Source organism: Haliotis rufescens, unplaced genomic scaffold, assembly GCF_023055435.1.
Source record: "Haliotis rufescens isolate VD_foot unplaced genomic scaffold, xgHalRufe1.0.p SCAF_52, whole genome shotgun sequence".
Taxonomy (NCBI): domain Eukaryota; kingdom Metazoa; phylum Mollusca; class Gastropoda; order Lepetellida; family Haliotidae; genus Haliotis; species Haliotis rufescens.
The window spans coordinates 3,096,992-3,114,569 of record NW_025964246.1 but is presented as its reverse complement, the minus strand read 5'-3'; positions in this window follow the sequence as shown (position 1 = coordinate 3,114,569).

The window sequence follows — 17,578 nt, the reverse complement described above, 5'->3', positions numbered from 1 at the left end:
TCTCGTGGTGTAGGATATGAAACCCCAAACCATGACACTACCGCCACCGAATTGTCGAATTTAGGTATACATTATGGGGCAAAACCTCATTTCGATGACGATAAACATATTGTCTTCCATCTCGCCGGTGAAGAAGCAATTGTGATTCAACGCTAAACCACACTCGTCTCCAGTTTCTTAAATTCCAAGGCTATAGGGTATGACACCAACGCAAGCGTCGCTAACGATGGATCTGTTGCAAAACAGGGATGATGACTGGTCTTCTGGGTCTGATTCCAGCCTCGCAAAGATGGTTCCTGACAGTCTGGTCTGATATCCTCCTCAAACCAGGGATGCGTCCTGCTGTCTCTGTGGCTCTAACGATCTTGTGCAGGAGTGGTAATTCTTGTTCAGCCAGTTCTCGGATGATCTGCAGTGGAATTGAACTGTGTGTATCGGTCTCAAAGGCGGCAAATGGTTCTGTGGTGGACGTTGAAGTGGCGTGCAACGGAAGACTGCGATTCCTCTCTTTGGATACGTCCTATGGCGATGTTCCGATCGGCAGCGCTGAGTCTCGGCATTTTTTAACTTGAGAAATATTTACAATTGAATGACAAATGTTGGGCTCATGCTTGCCTTTTTATAACCACTATCACGAGTTACGAATGTCATAACATGCACATGCATTTCAGGCCCCTCAACATTTTCCAATAAGATATATCCAACTTACATACCGGATTTTTTTATTTCGTTAGGTTCAATGAACTACACACTACTTGTGCGTTTCTTATTTTGAAGAACATTGATGATATGCCTGAATAAGAAAGTGTTTTAACTACTTTCAAGCGTTGTCCATAGGTTATGGTGTCGAGCCACAACCAATGCCCTAAAGTGTGCACATATATCCAGGATAACATTTAAATTACAATGGTTTTAATAAAAATAACACTCCATAACTCGCCAATTCACGAGTATATAAACTTGGAGCACTCCGGGTAAGGTCCAGAACAACCCATGCTTATCGTAAGAGGCGGCTAACTGGATGGGGTTGTCAGGCAACGTAACTTGATTTGTTGCATGTCATCGTATCAGATTTGAGTGGAGCGATGCTCATGATGTCAGTCACTGGACTGTCTGGTCTAGAATAGAATATGTACAGACAGTCATTATATACACCGTTGAGCAAAAGAAATGCTTCCACTCAGTTTATTCTATGATATGTTTGATATCAATTGAAAATATCTTTACCTAGCCATATTGTATCCGAAAAATGAACTGTACTGGCACTTGGTCAGCAATCAAAGAATACTTTCACTTGGTTTTATTTTGAAAAATATAATTCGATTTAAAACTTAATTATTTTTTGAGTATTCGCGTCATACTTATGTGCTGATGGGTATCTCTTACCTTTGATATTTGCGTTATTCGGCACAAATTTAAAACATTAAAAATTGTAGAGGTGATGGGGTTGCAAATTCATTTCTCACCCCAAACTTCATTGAACTAATTTATTTTCGCATAAAAATTTCCCACCCAACAGATGACTTTTTGAAAAACATGTTACAGGAATGAGTGATGGTTAAATAATTAAATTCTTTCAATTTTCCATAACATAATAAAGAAACTCGCCTTTGTTTCTTTTGCCACTCACTTGAGAGCGACAATAAACAACAAACAAAAGTTTTTAAATTTAAAAAAAATGAGATACATAAACGATTCACACAGCTGCTGTTCAAATGATATAGAAACAATTTCACATCTCTCCTGTGGTTCTCAATAATAAAGCTCCATCTGGTTCACTATGGAAAACTGGCTTTCGAAAGGGGGTATTATCACATATTTTAAAAGGATATACTCTACAGAAGACCAATATAGTTAACACAATAATAATATAAATTATAGTCGTTTAATACAACTTACTGTGACAACATTCTGAAAAATCCAGCTGGAGATTACTTACTTCTACCTGCTCACAAAGCATACAGCAATAGCTAAACGTATAACATTGGATACTTCAACAAGCATTGGCCAAGCTGTCATTTTTCTTTATGTATTACTATATTAACTTATAAGTGTGCGCAAATGTGACACGCGACAACAAAGGTATAAACAATTCAATATATTCAGAGCTTAAAGAGCGCTGGTCAAAATGTTCTAAGCCTGACTAACTTTCAACTGTGGGCCATAACAACGTGAACTAGTCAATGTAGTACATTGTTTGAATAGTTCATTGCAAGTGTATTTGGTCTGTTGAGGCCGTTTGTATATCAGTGACAGCCTGTTGAACGTGATAGGGGTCCAAATGGACACAGAAATGGAAAAGAACGAGTACCGAGCAGTCATCAAGTTTTTGACTTTAGAGAGAAATACTCTCCAAGAAATTCATGACCGGATATCACAAGTGTATGGGAATAGGTGCCCTAGCTATTTAATGTTTAACGTTTTGTAGCTATGTTAAAGGCTGAGAGAATAAGCCTTGATGTACTTCAACTTCCATCTGGACGTACTTCAACTTCCATCAATAAAGATTCAATCAAGGAAAAAGAAAAGTGTATACTGTCAGATAGACGTACTACCATTGCTGAACATGAAGAAGACACAGGTCTAAGCCATGGATCCATTGACACTATTATTAATGAACATTAACATTTGAATTAGATATCTATTCCTTGCGTGACAAAGCTTCTAAATTCTGATCTAAAGGGAAACACCCTGGCATTGCCAAGGACAATTCAGAGCTAACTGAGGAGAGTGTCGTCAAATTCAAAAAGAGTTCAGTAAGGGGTGATGAAAAAATGGTCTACCACTTGATCCTGAGGCGTCAATGCATGGAATGGCACCATTCCACTTCTCCGACACCAAAGAAATTCAAGTCCTCAAGATCAGTGAAGAAACGTATGATCAGTATTTTCTGGGATGAAAGGGAGTGTTCCTTGTTGATTACCTGAAAGGTCACAAGACGATTGTCGCTGCCAACTATGCTGATTTTCTTTTCGGCACTGCTCGGTACTCCTGAGAAACTCTATCAAAGAAATGCGGTGAGGAATGCTGACTGCTGGAGTTCTACTTGTTCATGACAATGCCTCTTCTCACACCTCTCGACTTGCAAAGGCTGCTGTGCGACATTGTGGGTTCGAAGAGCTTCCTCACCCTCATTACTCGCCAGACTTGGCACCAAGTGATTTCTGCCCGTTTCCTAAACTTAAAGAACACCTTCGTAGAACGTGCTATGGCGACAACAAAGACCTCAAAATTGCCATGAATGGGTTTTTCAGGGTGGCTTCAGAAACTGCTTCCTGACTGGAATTGAAAAGTTTCACTAGCAATAATGGAAGTGGATTGAAAAGATTATGTCGAAAACTAAAATTAAAAACACTTTCACAAATGTTGGTTTTGTTTCTTAGGCTTAGAACTTGTTTACCAGCCCTTGTACATGTAGTGCCGAATGGTCAAACTCCATATGACAATGAAATTCACACATTAGTTTCCTCTTTGCATATGAATCACTCTCACCTTTTAGCGAACACCTGGTATCATTACTATTGTCGGAATCGTACAATCGACTCGAGAATTCTTATGAATATGGAAAGGGTTTTGTTGCTTTTATTTCTAATACTCAAGAAGTAATGTGAATATATTGCTGCACGCTTATCTTAATCATCAGATGTTTATTTATCGTGTTACAAGATCGTTAATTTAAACAGAATTATGATTTAAATGTACAGTAGAGATAGTTTACATATGGGGACGTTATCTTCAAGCCGACAACAGATTGGTCAGCTGAAGTGATGTCACATAGGTCATTTTCAGGAAATGTGTTACCAAATAAAATATATATATTCATGTTTTTTTAAGTGGATATAATAGAATCACTCTTGGTCTACGTATTGGAACAGGAACACATGAGCCATGTGGTTAAAATGCCTTTTTAAGGGAGAAGTCGTAACCTTTAAAAAGGCCAAAACGCCATCGGAAGACCCATATGCAGTAAGCCCCGTCGAGTGAATGGATGTTTGACAAAACGTTGCGTTACATCCCACCGATTATCAATCAACTATTACTAGAAACTAATATTTTTTACAATTTTGGAACTTCTAGGTTTTTCAAGGACTGACTGAACGACTTTTGTAAGCTGTGCGGATTCATACAGTTTACACATCAGTTTTTTCCGATTCATACCTCCATGAACCCAAAAAATACACCGTCAATGCCTGTGATTTAAATTCGAAAACATGTTTTATCTACAATAGTTTAACCAAAAACAGGTGTATATGTCAAAGCAGACAAAAATGAACACATTGATAAACAGTCCAGGTGTGGGAATACATAGTGTGGCGTGACATGAATCAGGTGATTGTTTAATTTATGCACATAACTTGACACGCCTAAAAATTATGTAGCCAATCAACGGAGAGTAGAATCAAAACAATGTTCATAGGACCTGTCAATCTAGGCAAGAGGCGAAAAGAAGTGCAACAGTCAGACTGTAACGAACGGGAAGAAATATGGCCGGGAGAAGGCGGTTGTTTCAAATGGCATGGTCAGCTACCTCCAGATTCAAACATTAGTTCCCTGAGAACGGGAGTGAGTGAGTAAGTTTTGCTTAACGCCGCATCAGCAATCTTGCAGCTATTCGCGGCGAGAAAATGTCTTATCGGACCATAGGGAATCAAACTGAGAACGGGAAGACACGGTTGAAAAAATGCTAGATCTCTAGTTGGAAATGAAATCTGAAGGCATGAAAGTTGTAAAACCGAGGCGAGCGGGGCAAAACAGGCGAGCGAGCCTGCACGTTTGCTGTTTCATTCCTTCTCGGCCTTCGGTCTCAAAATGCATGAATTTCTCTAAATGTCCTGTGCTCTTAAGCATAAAGGGAATTGCCTCGAATATAGTTTTGGGATTCCCTACATTCTGTAGTAACAATAGTTGTCCGCCTCGGTGGGCGTTGCTTAATTTTTTACATTCATTGGGAATGAATGAATGCCATAAAACCTGACCAATTCAGCTAATCAGAATGCAAGAATATCAATGAACACAGCGAAAATTTAAGTATAGTCCCCCTGAGAGGGAATTTAAGACCACCTCTTTCAAAGTATATCTTTATATCTAACTCTATTTTAACTGCAGAGGGGGCACGGGTGGCCCAGGCGTCTAAGGCGCCGTGATTCGCTGTACATAGTTGCCTCCCTTGGGCACGCCAGAAAACCTATGATTGTGGGTTCGAATCCCGGTTCGTCCCTATTATGTTTCTAGGTTTGTCAGCACCATACCCGTGCTCGTTAGTTCACCGAAGTGGTAAACGTCTGAGACTTGCATCACTACGGGCTTCCCTCCCACATTAAGCTGACACGCCGCAACATATCTGGAATACTGTTAGAAGCGGCGTTCAACCCACCCCACTCACTCACTTTAAGTGCAGAATATTTGTTCACATTTAATCTCTGGCTAAACTCGCAACAATCGCCAGTAACTTGGGGAAGTGTAAATCCTGCTGGGGAACCATGCAGGTAGCTGAGGTCCCCTTGGTCCCCAGTATGGTGATTTTAACCTTGTTGCTGGCGATCTATAGCCCCATTTTTATATTGCAATTGTGTCGTACCCCAATAATCCGATATTTTAAATGTTCTACAACTAGTTTTAAGTCAGTCAGTATTGCTAGTTATTATACTGTCCTTCGTCGACAGTTTTATTATATAATATTGTATAACTTGTTCAAGTCACATGATGGCTGAAATATTGCCGACGTGACTTTAAATCTAACTCACTCAATCACTAATGTGAAAGCTTTTCAAGTCTTGGTCGCGAGGTTTTACAATTTGTCAAAACCTAATCATAGGTTTTGAAATGCTCTTTTCAAAACTTAGGTTTTCATAGGTTTTGAAGAAACCTAATTTTCTACTGACACTTTCTGCCTAAGGTTCATAATCTAATAAACTCTGTCATCTTGAAAAACTCATACAACCGAAAAGATGGGAATATTACGGAACGAAACTGGTCACGAAGATAATACGAAATGAAAATTGCTTTACCTTATGTACTTTCTCACAGCAGCCCCTAAATGTATGATCAAAATATATTAGACAAGATGAAAGTCAAAATATGCTGTTCCCAATGACAAATAAAGCACAACAGATGAGTTCATAGGTATCAGGCTTGCTATCAAGGTTCAGATAACGCCACTGGAAGTCTGATTTGATGAAACATTACCTTGATATCGCCTGAGATGGCAGTGTTGTGTTGGCGGAACTTCAGGAAGACTCCTAACAGTGATGACCCCAATGTTTTTCCCAAAAGAAGTTGATCGTTGAAAGATCGTCCTTTGTGTTCATGCGAACAGTCAAACACAAGCCTATGTTTTTCGTGTGATCTTACAAGTTGTCTTCTTAACGTATATAACGAGCGAAAGCGAGTTAGATACGCTTTGAAACAACGCGTTGTACGATTAATGGTATCTGACAGGCACGAGTGCAGTATTCTGTTTCTTACACACCCTAAAATCGCACCTTTTTAACATCGAATCGATGCATTTTGTCTGTTCTCATGATCGCAGTGGCGCAATAATACATAACACCACGGTCATGAGTGACGTCATCCGACGTACTGCTTACTACTCCTAAATAAGGTGACCCTTCAACTAAACCTAAAAACGTTTCCGCCATCTGTGGATTACAAAGGCGATGATGATAGTGCAAACTAGATAAGATCAAAGAACCCGCATGATACCGAGTAAAAATAATTACCTCAAAGAAATTACCAAATATGTACAACAATGATTACTACCGTATGACATCACTGCCGGTGACCGACTTCTCCAAAATGGCGTGTTCACTGACAACAGTACGCGGGATTTTCAGAGTAGGATTTTCGTTGATTGAGGGATGGTATATACATAAATATGTCTTGTAAGTAATCAGAAACAATCAGACAATCTGCGTACTGTTATTTGTTTTTATATGTTTTCCAATGTAACCAAGTGAATTTGTCAGAAAGGCAGATTACCGTCGTCATTGTGCGTGACGTTACAATCAGGCATGGCGTCACACAGGACGGAAACTTTTACGATTTCTGTTGAATTTCCCTGATCATTGTAATGTATATAATTTCAATTCTATAATTCGTGCTACGATACCACGATTTCCACAAATGTTCTCAAACGCGTCATCCAATGTATGCAAAAATAGGAAAAGCCATATGTTTACGGAAGTAACGTCACGAACGTAGGCAGAAACCTACAATGAACCAACAATGGCTGACGATAACAATGGGAAGCGGTGTAGCGTAGAAAGCAAACAATGGTCGGATTATGTACTAAGTATGCCCATCGAGACACGCAAACAATTCGAGGCTAAGCTGAAATATCGCCAGGACACTTGTTCTCTGCCTGACCCGTATTGTTTGAGAAATGGCTGGGTTGATGATCCGACAACATGGCCAGGGATACGTTTCATATATATTTCTATCTGATAGACACTCCAGGTCAGTTTACCCACGAATCCATGAGAACCTACAAGTCACTGAAGGCATATGAATATGTGGAAAGTGGACACGTTTTTCCTATACAGTACCACAACGTCGATGACAAATCACCTTTGTGTTTGATGAGAATGAAGGGTATCCCATCTCTGCGCCGCTATGATAAACCACATCAGCCATGGGTCAACAAGGAAAATGGAACAGTGTACATTGCACATGTATGGCAGGGTATGTATATATCTATGTTATATAAAAAAAACCATCAAATTATGTTTGGTTTTAACTGAATTTTAGAATTTGCAATTGTATCTGTTTCTTATGATATAACAGTAAGATTTGTTTTGGCAAATGTGACAGAAAGTACATGTCAAATATTTATCCTTCAGTAAAACATTTCAGACTAGGGGAAGTTTGCAGTCAAAAAGCAGCACTGGTGTTCAAGGTAGATCTGGGAGTGAGAGCTGTGAAAGGCATGCAAGTGGAATTCGGCTTACAGGAAAGAGGTGCATGTGTGTACAATTTGAATCTGTATTAAAATATTAAACTCAATAAACGGTTAACAGAGATGTTCATTTTTTTTGTATGTTTAGGATCACTATTTAATTTGAATTGTTTATTTCATATATTTCCTATTTATTTTGTATATGACACGTCAGGTGTCTTTTCTGGATTTCATTGTTATGTTCACACAAACACATATATACATGTATATATAAATTGTATATCTTATTTTCAGCTTCATCCCAGCCCGATTAGTGAGGTTCAGTCTCTTTTCTGTGGCAGACGGAAGCAAGAAGTGAAGACGGTGTCAGCTACTGGTCGAGCGCCACTTCCTGATTTAGATGTCCTCCGGTCACTGAAAGATATCTGCCCTGATGTTGTTTTAACAAGACCATACCCCCACTTGATGAAGAGTAAACTGATAGTGCTGATGAAGAGGACATAAAGTCATTACCACCTTCGCTTAAAAGTTTATGGCATTATGTGATAACTAACGGCAATTTGGTTTCAAATTGTGAAAAGAAATGAAATAATTATCACTGTGAGCCTGCCAAAATACAAAATCTGGAAGAGGTGACAAGAATACAAGCAAGAAGTCCTTTGTGGTATGAACACAGAAAAGGTCGGACCACTGGGACTTACTTACTTACTTACTTACTTACTTACTTATATTGGAGATTTTACGTGCGCTTTCCGACTGCAGCGTATTTCGCAAACGGGCCCGGCCAAGCCATTTAATTTGTTTCCGAAAAGGGGAAAAAGTTGTTTGGCAATCCAGTAGGGGTGTTTTAGTGGTTGCTTATATAGAATTTTGGAAATTTTGAAATTTTGAAAAAATGCCAAGAGGGTTTGGGGGACGAACTAAGGGACCTGAGTATGGAAGTTTGTTAGTTGGGACTAAAGCTAATGACATCCTTGTAATGAAGGGCACCACTGACCCCACAAACACCATCAAAAGGATTATGGGTTGTAGCACTCGAGACCTCACATAGACAATGAGGACAAGGCCCGTAACTGCTACTCAAAGCATCAGTCAAAACAGCATGTCAACTTCAAATGTTGGCGTGCTGGCGTCCTAATCAGTGCCAGTAAGCCAAGTATTTGCGCTTCCGGTGATCAAAAACTGATGGGATGGTTGTTGTGGGAAAGGCTGCCTTGAAATCAAATGCCCTTACAAACTCACAGACACCGATATCACCACAGCAGCTCAAGACAGAGGATTCTGTTTGGATGGTGACTTGATGTTGAAGACGGGACATAACTATTACACCCAAGAGCAATAGTAATTGTATGTTCACAATGTGACTTTGTTGTGTATACAAATGAGGACATGGTTATTGCGAGAATACCCCGAGATTATAGTTTCTTTGCCAAGCTGGTCACCAACTGTGAAAATACATTTTTGAAACATGTTCTGCAAGAGACCATTTCACGCAAAATTGAGAATTCGAAGCCAAATACTGATTGTGACACTAACAACGAGGAAGCTGAAAACAATGTTTAATGTTTGTGTCAGCAAGAAGAGCATGGACTCATGATAATGTGTGAGGGTGCGAACTGTTGATATACTTAGTTTCACTATCCACGTGTGGGCATTCGCAGAAAACCTAGAGGAACTTGGCTTTGCCCAAGCTGTGTGATGGGCTGATTAAATCAAATGGCAGCTTGGGTACACCGACATGTATTTCATCACCTGAAATAGTGAGTGTGAGTGAGTGAGTTAAAGCTTAACGTCACATCGGCAATATCTCAGCCATATCGTGACGAAACAAAATTGACATTAACAATATATATTAAGTAGTACACAATTCTGCCGACGAAGGGCAGTATAAAAACTAGCATATCACAGATTATCGTAAAACTAGTTTGAATATGTTAAAAGAGATAACTAACGTAATCATTTGACAACACATTATAAAAACGGGCTATAGATCGCCACCAACTGAAGGTTGATCACCGCGCTGGGGACCATGGGGACTTACAGTACTTTTGCTACCTGCATGGACCCCAGTCGGATTTACATCATCCCTCCAGTTGTTAGCGACGACTGACATAATTTAGCCAAACATTAAAAGAACATATATGCTACGATTAAAAGTGGAAGATATAAATATACTTTGAAAGACGTGGTCTTACATACCCTCTCAGGGGGGCAATAATTTTACACTACTTTAACCCCCTTTGAGGATATAGCCACTAACAATCTCAGTTATTGATTTAATCAACCGATCATAAAAGGTATTTATTTACAAAACATAACATTCAAAATTTATGAATTAAATCAATTTCTTTTAAAAAAGCAAGAATTAAATGAGAACTTATCTGATAAAAAAGATCCTTGAGTGATGGAACTTTGAAATAGTTATCCCTTGCGATGGAAAAATCAATGCAGTCAAGCAGGACATGCTTGACTGTGATTCTTTCATCACAAGGGATACAAAACGGAGGATCCTCACCTTTTATTAAATATTCATGAGTATATCTGCTGTGGCCAATACGACATCGTCGCAGAATGACCTCTTCAAATCTGGACTGACAGCCCAAGAAGGTATATCCGATAATTGGTTTAATTTCATGTAACTTATTTATACCTACTTGGGTGTCCCACTTCTTCTGCATTAGATCACGAATGTAAGCTCTAATAACAGGTTTATAATCAGTGTATGGGATAAGAAGTGGTGTCACAGATTTGTTGAGTGCTGCTTTAGCAGCAGCATCGGCCGTTGTGTTACCAGAGATACCAACATGGCTTGGTAACCAACAAAAGACGATGTCATATTGGCCAGTAGCAAGATCATTAAATAACTCAAGAATTTCAATTAAAAATGGATGTTTGCAAGACATATTTTTAATAGCCTGAAGGCACGAAAGTGAATCGGAAAAAATAATGAATTCTTTACATTTTGATTGATTGTTAATATATTTTAGTGCTGTTAAAATTGCGTGTGCTTCAGCAGTGAAGATTGAACTATGATCTGGTAATCTTGATGATATTGTTCTGGATCCAACGACAGTGGCACTAGCAACTGCGCCACCATCCTTGGATCCATCGGTAAATATAGATTTATAATTGTCATAAGTGTTTCGTAATTGATTGTATTCTTGTTTATAAATTAGTGGATTTGTTTCAGATTTCTTCAGACTAGTTAATGTAAGGTCTACCTCTGGCCTTACCATTTGCCAAGGAGGCGATGAAAAAAGTTGTGTGGGAGCTATATGCTGAAAGTTAATGTTCGCAGCAGAAACGACTGATTTAATTCTTATTCCTAGTGGAGGAACAAGAGATGTTTTCTTATTGTAAATATCTTCATAAAGTGGATGAAATACGCAATTAAAAGCTGGATTTGACCGATTGGAATATAATTTAATGATGTATTGTAAAGAAAGTTTCAAACGGCGTTGTTTTAGAGACGGCTCATCTGCTTCAACAGACAGACTTGGAATAGGAGAAGTGCGGAAGGCTCCAAGGCAAAGCCTCAGTCCTTGATGATGTATAGTATCAAGTTTTTTTAAATTACTTTTACAGGCTCCACCATAGACGATGGAGCCGTAATCAAGTTTTGAACGGATCAGGGACCGGTAGAAGTGTAAGAGTGTTCTCTGATCCCCTCCCCACTTGGAATTTGATACTACTTTCAATAAATCAAGCGCCTTCAGGCATTTAGCTTTAAGTGATTTAATGTGTGGTAAGAAAGTTAAATGGCTATCAAAGATGAGTCCCAAGAATTTGGCCTCCTTTACAACTTTGATAGGGGTGCCATTCAAAAATAATTCAGGGTCTTTATGCGGCTTATATTTTCTGCAGAAGTGTATACAGTTCGTTTTAGACATAGAAAATTTGAACCCGTTTTCGAGAGACCACTTATGAATTTTATTGAGACAGATTTGTAACTGCCTTTCTATGGTATGCATATTTTTTCCACAACAAGATGCATTAAAATCATCCACGAACAGTGAACCATCCACTGAATTACTTAAAACCTTGGACAGACTATTAATTTTAATACTAAACAAGGTGACAGACAAAATACTGCCTTGTGGGACACCCTGATCCTGATTATAATGGTCAGACAGGGTGGAACCCACTCGGACTTGAAATTGTCTGTCTGTTAAAAATTGTGATATAAAATGAGGCAACCTGCCTCTTAAACCAAAATCATGTAAATCCTTAAGAATGCCATGCTTCCAAGTAGTATCGTATGCTTTCTCAAGATCAAAGAAAACTGATACTACGTGTTGCTTATTTACAATAGCATTTTTAACAAAGGATTCTAATCGTACCAAATGGTCGATAGTACTTCGATTTTTTCGGAAACCACATTGAATATTGCTAAGAAGATTGTTGGTTTCCAAATACCATACTAATCTATTATTTACTATTCGTTCCATGGTTTTGCAAACACAACTGGTTAACGATATAGGGCGGTAATTTGAGGGATCAGTATGATCCCGGCCAGGTTTTGGTATCGGTACCACAATGGCATTATGCCATGAAGGAGGAAAATTCCCTGATGTCCATATGTGGTCAAATATATCTAAAAGCGTCTCAAGACATGATTCGGGCAAATGCTTGAGTAACTGATAATGGATATTATCATCCCCTGCAGCAGTATCATGAGCTTGCTCAAGAGCACTATGTAGCTCATGCAATGAAAATACTTCATTGTAGTCTTCACCATTATTTGAATCGAAATTAACCTTTTTCTTTTCCTGTTGTTTCTGATATCTCTGAAACTCGGGAACATAATTTGATGATGAAGAATTTTTGGCAAGAGTCTCGCCAAGTTTATTTACAATGGCAGATTTATCAGTTATTAATTTGTCACCGTCTTTAAGATGGTGTACAGACGATTTAGAACCTTTACCTTTTATTTTTTGAACCATGTTCCACACCTTGGACATGGGTGTGCGTGAATTAATTCTGGAGACATAATTCCTCCAAGATTGACGCTTATTATGTTTATAAGCACGTCGTGCCTTGGCACTAGTTATTTTAACAGTATTCAAGTTATGTACTGTAGGATGTTTACGGAAATATTTTTCCGCTTTCTTCCTACACTTTCTTGCTTGTTTGCATTCATTGGTAAACCATGGTTTACGAATGTGAGGATTTGCAGAGGACTTCGGAATTGTTTGGTCAGCAATGTCATTGAGTTGACTCGAAAACAACTGGATGGGATCTGGTACATTAGTGAAAGGTTCCGGTTTTAATTTTTCAGCACATAATGTTTCATACAAGGACCAATTTGCCTTTGTAAAATTCCACCGTGACGAAGGTGGGTCATCATTCGGTGTCATTGCTTGTAGGACAGTAGGAAAGTGATCACTTCCACAAAGGTCATCATGTACAGACCATTTGAACTCATTGTAAATATTTGAATCAGTGACGGACAGATCGAGTGCAGAGTAAGTTCCTGTGGCAGGATGTAAATAGGTGCTGGAATCGTCATTAAATAAACATAAATTATTATCAGATAGAAAATCCTCAATAACTTTCCCCTTATTGTTTGTAGTTGTACCTCCCCATAAAGGGTTGTGCCCATTTAAATCGCCCATGATGATGCACGGCTTAGGGAGCTGATCATACAAATGCTGAAGATCAGACAGTCGAAGTGTAGACGAAGGTGGAATATATAAAGAGCACAAAGTAAATGCAATGTGCAAGGTAAGGCGGATAGCAACAGCTTGAAGAGTTGTATTTAAAGGAACATCACTATGTATGATGTCATGTCTGACTAAAATAGTAGAGCCTCCAGTGGCTTTGTCACCCGGAGGAGAAAAAGAATGATGACAATTATACTGCCTCAGATCAAATGTATCCGTATGTTTAAGATATGTCTCTTGGAGACATATAGCTGACGGCTTAAAATCTTGAACTAGTACTTGTATCTCATTAAAATTCTTACGAAGTCCTCTGCAATTCCATTGTATAAAGTTGTGAGAGCAACTCATGGAGGCTCAATTGGAGAACGGGAACGGGGTGAAGGTCCCATACGCTGTAACGACAACGATGGAGACACTTCCATATCGAGAGGTTCAAAGGTGTTGTGAACCTCGACAGGGATTGTTGAAGGCGCCTTCAGATGTTTCAGGGTCCTTAATTCCTTTTTTTTCATTTGTTTTCTCTCTTTCCTTGTTAAAAGGTGAGGTTCAAGCTCAGTCTCAGACTCAGGGTGTGGTTGAATCTCAGGCTTAGGCTCTGGTTCAGGTTCAGGCTCCAGAGAGGGAGGGGTGAATTGGCTATCAGTCTGAGTTTCAGACGATGATGTTAATTCCTCTGTAGTGGAACATAACATTGTCTGTTGATCCGAGACCCAGGAAATATCTGTTTGACAAGCATGATCAACAGTATGCTTAGGAGAGGAGACTATGGCAGAGTAAGATCTAGATTGTAAACTGTTATGGGGTTGTTCCTTTACCAATTTCTTTGCATCAGAAAAGGAAATATTGTTTGTGTATTTGATCTTTATTATCTTTGTTTCTCTTTCAAAGACTGGACACTGTTTGGAGGAGGACATGTGCTCACCGTTGCAGTTCGCACATCTGATGTCACCTGTGCAATCAGAGCTGTCATGATTCTTACTGCAACGGGAGCAGACTGCAGAGCCACGACAGGACTTGGCGCCATGACCAAACTGTTGGCACTTGAAACATCGCAGGGGATGTGGTATATACACATCCACGCCGATGTTAAAATAACCAGCTTTGATTGAGGTTGGGAGCCTCGAAAGAGCAAATGTAAATAAATAAGTGTTAGTGTTTACAACACTATCATGATCTTTTCGTGTAAAGCGTTTTACAGCTGTAACACCTTGAGATTTTAGTTCCTCAGCAATCTCCCCTTCTGACATGTCAGACAGGCATTTCGCTCGGTCGCGGACAATGCCCCTGCATGAATTCAAAGATTTATGGATAGATACTGTAACTGCAGTATTGGCAAAATGATGAGCATTCAACAAATTTATGGATTGTTGTCTCTTGGAGCATTCTATCAAGAGAGAACCAGATCGAAGACGAGTGACGTTTTGAACGTCACCACAAATTCCTTGAATAGCCTTTGAAACTACAAAAGGGTTGATCTTGAGAGGTAGACCATCAATGCCTTCAACAACTAGAAATCTTGGCCATGAGTCACTGTTGGTTGTAGAAGATTCATCATCAGAAGATGAAATATTATCTACGTCAACATGTCTTCTCTTGTTTTTGCTACGAGAACCAGTGTTTTGTGGGGTATCCATAATGAGAGAAAAAAGTTTCAACACCCCTGCTCCCCACCCACCATGGAGTGCTACAAAGAGCGATGTTTTCCTGCACCGGATCTCCAACATGCAAACATCAGGGATACAGAGGTGGTATACTCCAGTAAGAACAACATGAATAGCTGCATTTGTCTAACAAATAAAATGCCAGGCTGGTCCGGCCCATGACAAGAAATTTAAGACATACAGAACTCAGAGGTCGAAAGTACCAGATTGGCCCATGAGCCACCGCCTTCTGGCGTAAGACTCTAGGCAATTTATTCAATCCAAAATTGGTAATTCATACAAAGTATGCATGGCCAAGTCCAAAATATACATTATAATACTACACAGGAGTGCATATACAATATTACGCACAGGGCCTGGCATGACCAGCCGATTGATAAGACCGGGCCCATCTTACCACCCGTCTAGGCGAAGTAAGGGTCGAAGTAGTGTGTTGGGCAAAGGAACACAGTTCCAGGAACCAGTGCCCTCAACTACCAGACTCCCGTCCTCCGCCGACACAGGGACGCAACCCACGGCAAACAGGTTGCCCATTTTAGTCGCCTCATACGACCAGCAATGGGAGGCTGTGGAAATATTCTGCCCCGGTTCCACACGGGGGAAGAGCTATTAGCGTTACCCAGCACTCACCACGAGGAGGTTGCTCTTCACGAGTGCCTCACCTGAAATATGATTTCACCTGAGAATGAACACATTCATCCTAATTACTTCTCTAGTCTTGTCATTAGAATCGTTTGTGCAGCCCATGTCCTCAAAATGTTATACTTTCTTAAATATTTAACAGCTATTAAAGTTTGTACTAAACATGCTAAATGCGATCAAGAATGTCAGTTCAATCAATCTTGCTCTGGTATGTACAGGTTGTCATAATGTTATGTTCTTTGGGCACGTGGCCTGTAACTAACTGAATAAAGGTCTCACACATATGTATAGATAAGAAAACAAAGTAACTTGTTGTGATTGCATTAATGTATTACAATCATTGTAATAATTTGAATTTTTCTACAAACTACACTATTACAGTGTGTCAATGCCCAAGATGTTCCAGGGTAGAATATGTCTTCAGCAATTCGTGCGTGCCTCAAAAGGCGACTTACACGATCGGGTGGTCAGGCTCTCTGACTTGGTCGATGTATGTCATTGTAACCCAATTGCATGTATTTATGCTCGTGATGTCAATCACCGGATTATCTGGTCCAGACTCAGTTATTCCAAAGGTCGCTTGACTATTGTTGAGTGCTGCGTTATATAACAAACAAATACAGTGAGACAAATCTGTGATATATTTCTTCTCTGGTTTGTTTAAACTATGAACAGTGACCATCGTGTAATTCACAATCTAGCATTAGTCTGAAATGATACATTGTTCATTAATGTGTTACAACTTACACCAGTATGACTGATCAGTGATCTCATTCCACAAATTTAGGAAGTAGATTGTTGATGGCACTGCAGGTGGTGATTATACTATGAGCATTAGGCACCATGTTGATTTTCATTGTTGTACTTAGAATTTTATAACTTTTCAGTCTTTCAATGGCCTTCTCGACATGTCTCCTCACTCTTGACAATCTCCGTCCATTTTCAATCTCTTTTGGGCTATGTTGTGCCTTCCACTGGTAAATGCTGGAATAGCAAGCTGCGCTCCACATGCAGACAGATCATCAGATATAGGAAATCCACGGTTCGCTTAAACAAAATCCCCATGTTCCAATATTTGCAAAAATCCAAATCGTTTTCTGAGTGAGTGAGTTGGTTTTAACGCCGCCTTAACAGTATGTCAGTTATATCGCGGCGTGTCAGCTTAATGTGGGAGGAAAGCCCCAAGTGATGCAGGTCTCAGACGTTTACCACTTCGGTGAAACCCACGAGCACGGGTATGGTGCTCGGGTATGGTGCTGACAAAACTAGAATTATAATCAGGACAAACCGGGATTCGAACCCACAATCATAGGTTTCTGGCGTGCCCAAGGGACGCAATCCGCACAGTGAATCGCGGCGCCTCAGACAACTGGGCCACCCGTGCTCCCCCAGATCGTTGTGTGATGACCTTGTCAGATACCCTACCACCAAATGCCTTTTGATACAAAAGTTATTGATCCATTTGGACATTTGCCCACAAGAACCTTAACAGTGTTTGCAGTTTGAAAAAGTCATTGCTCAAGCTGTTAAATTACCGGGTCTCTGGATAAAAACTTCAAAACAGTCAATAATAACTCAGCATTGTGTGTAACAGTTCTTAATTGCCTTGGACATACCTAACAACGTCTTTCTCAGGCCGGTGAATGAAAGAGGACAGCTGCTGTGCTAATAGGGCAAGGGAAAGGGCATTGTTCAACAGATGGTTCACATGTTGTTTT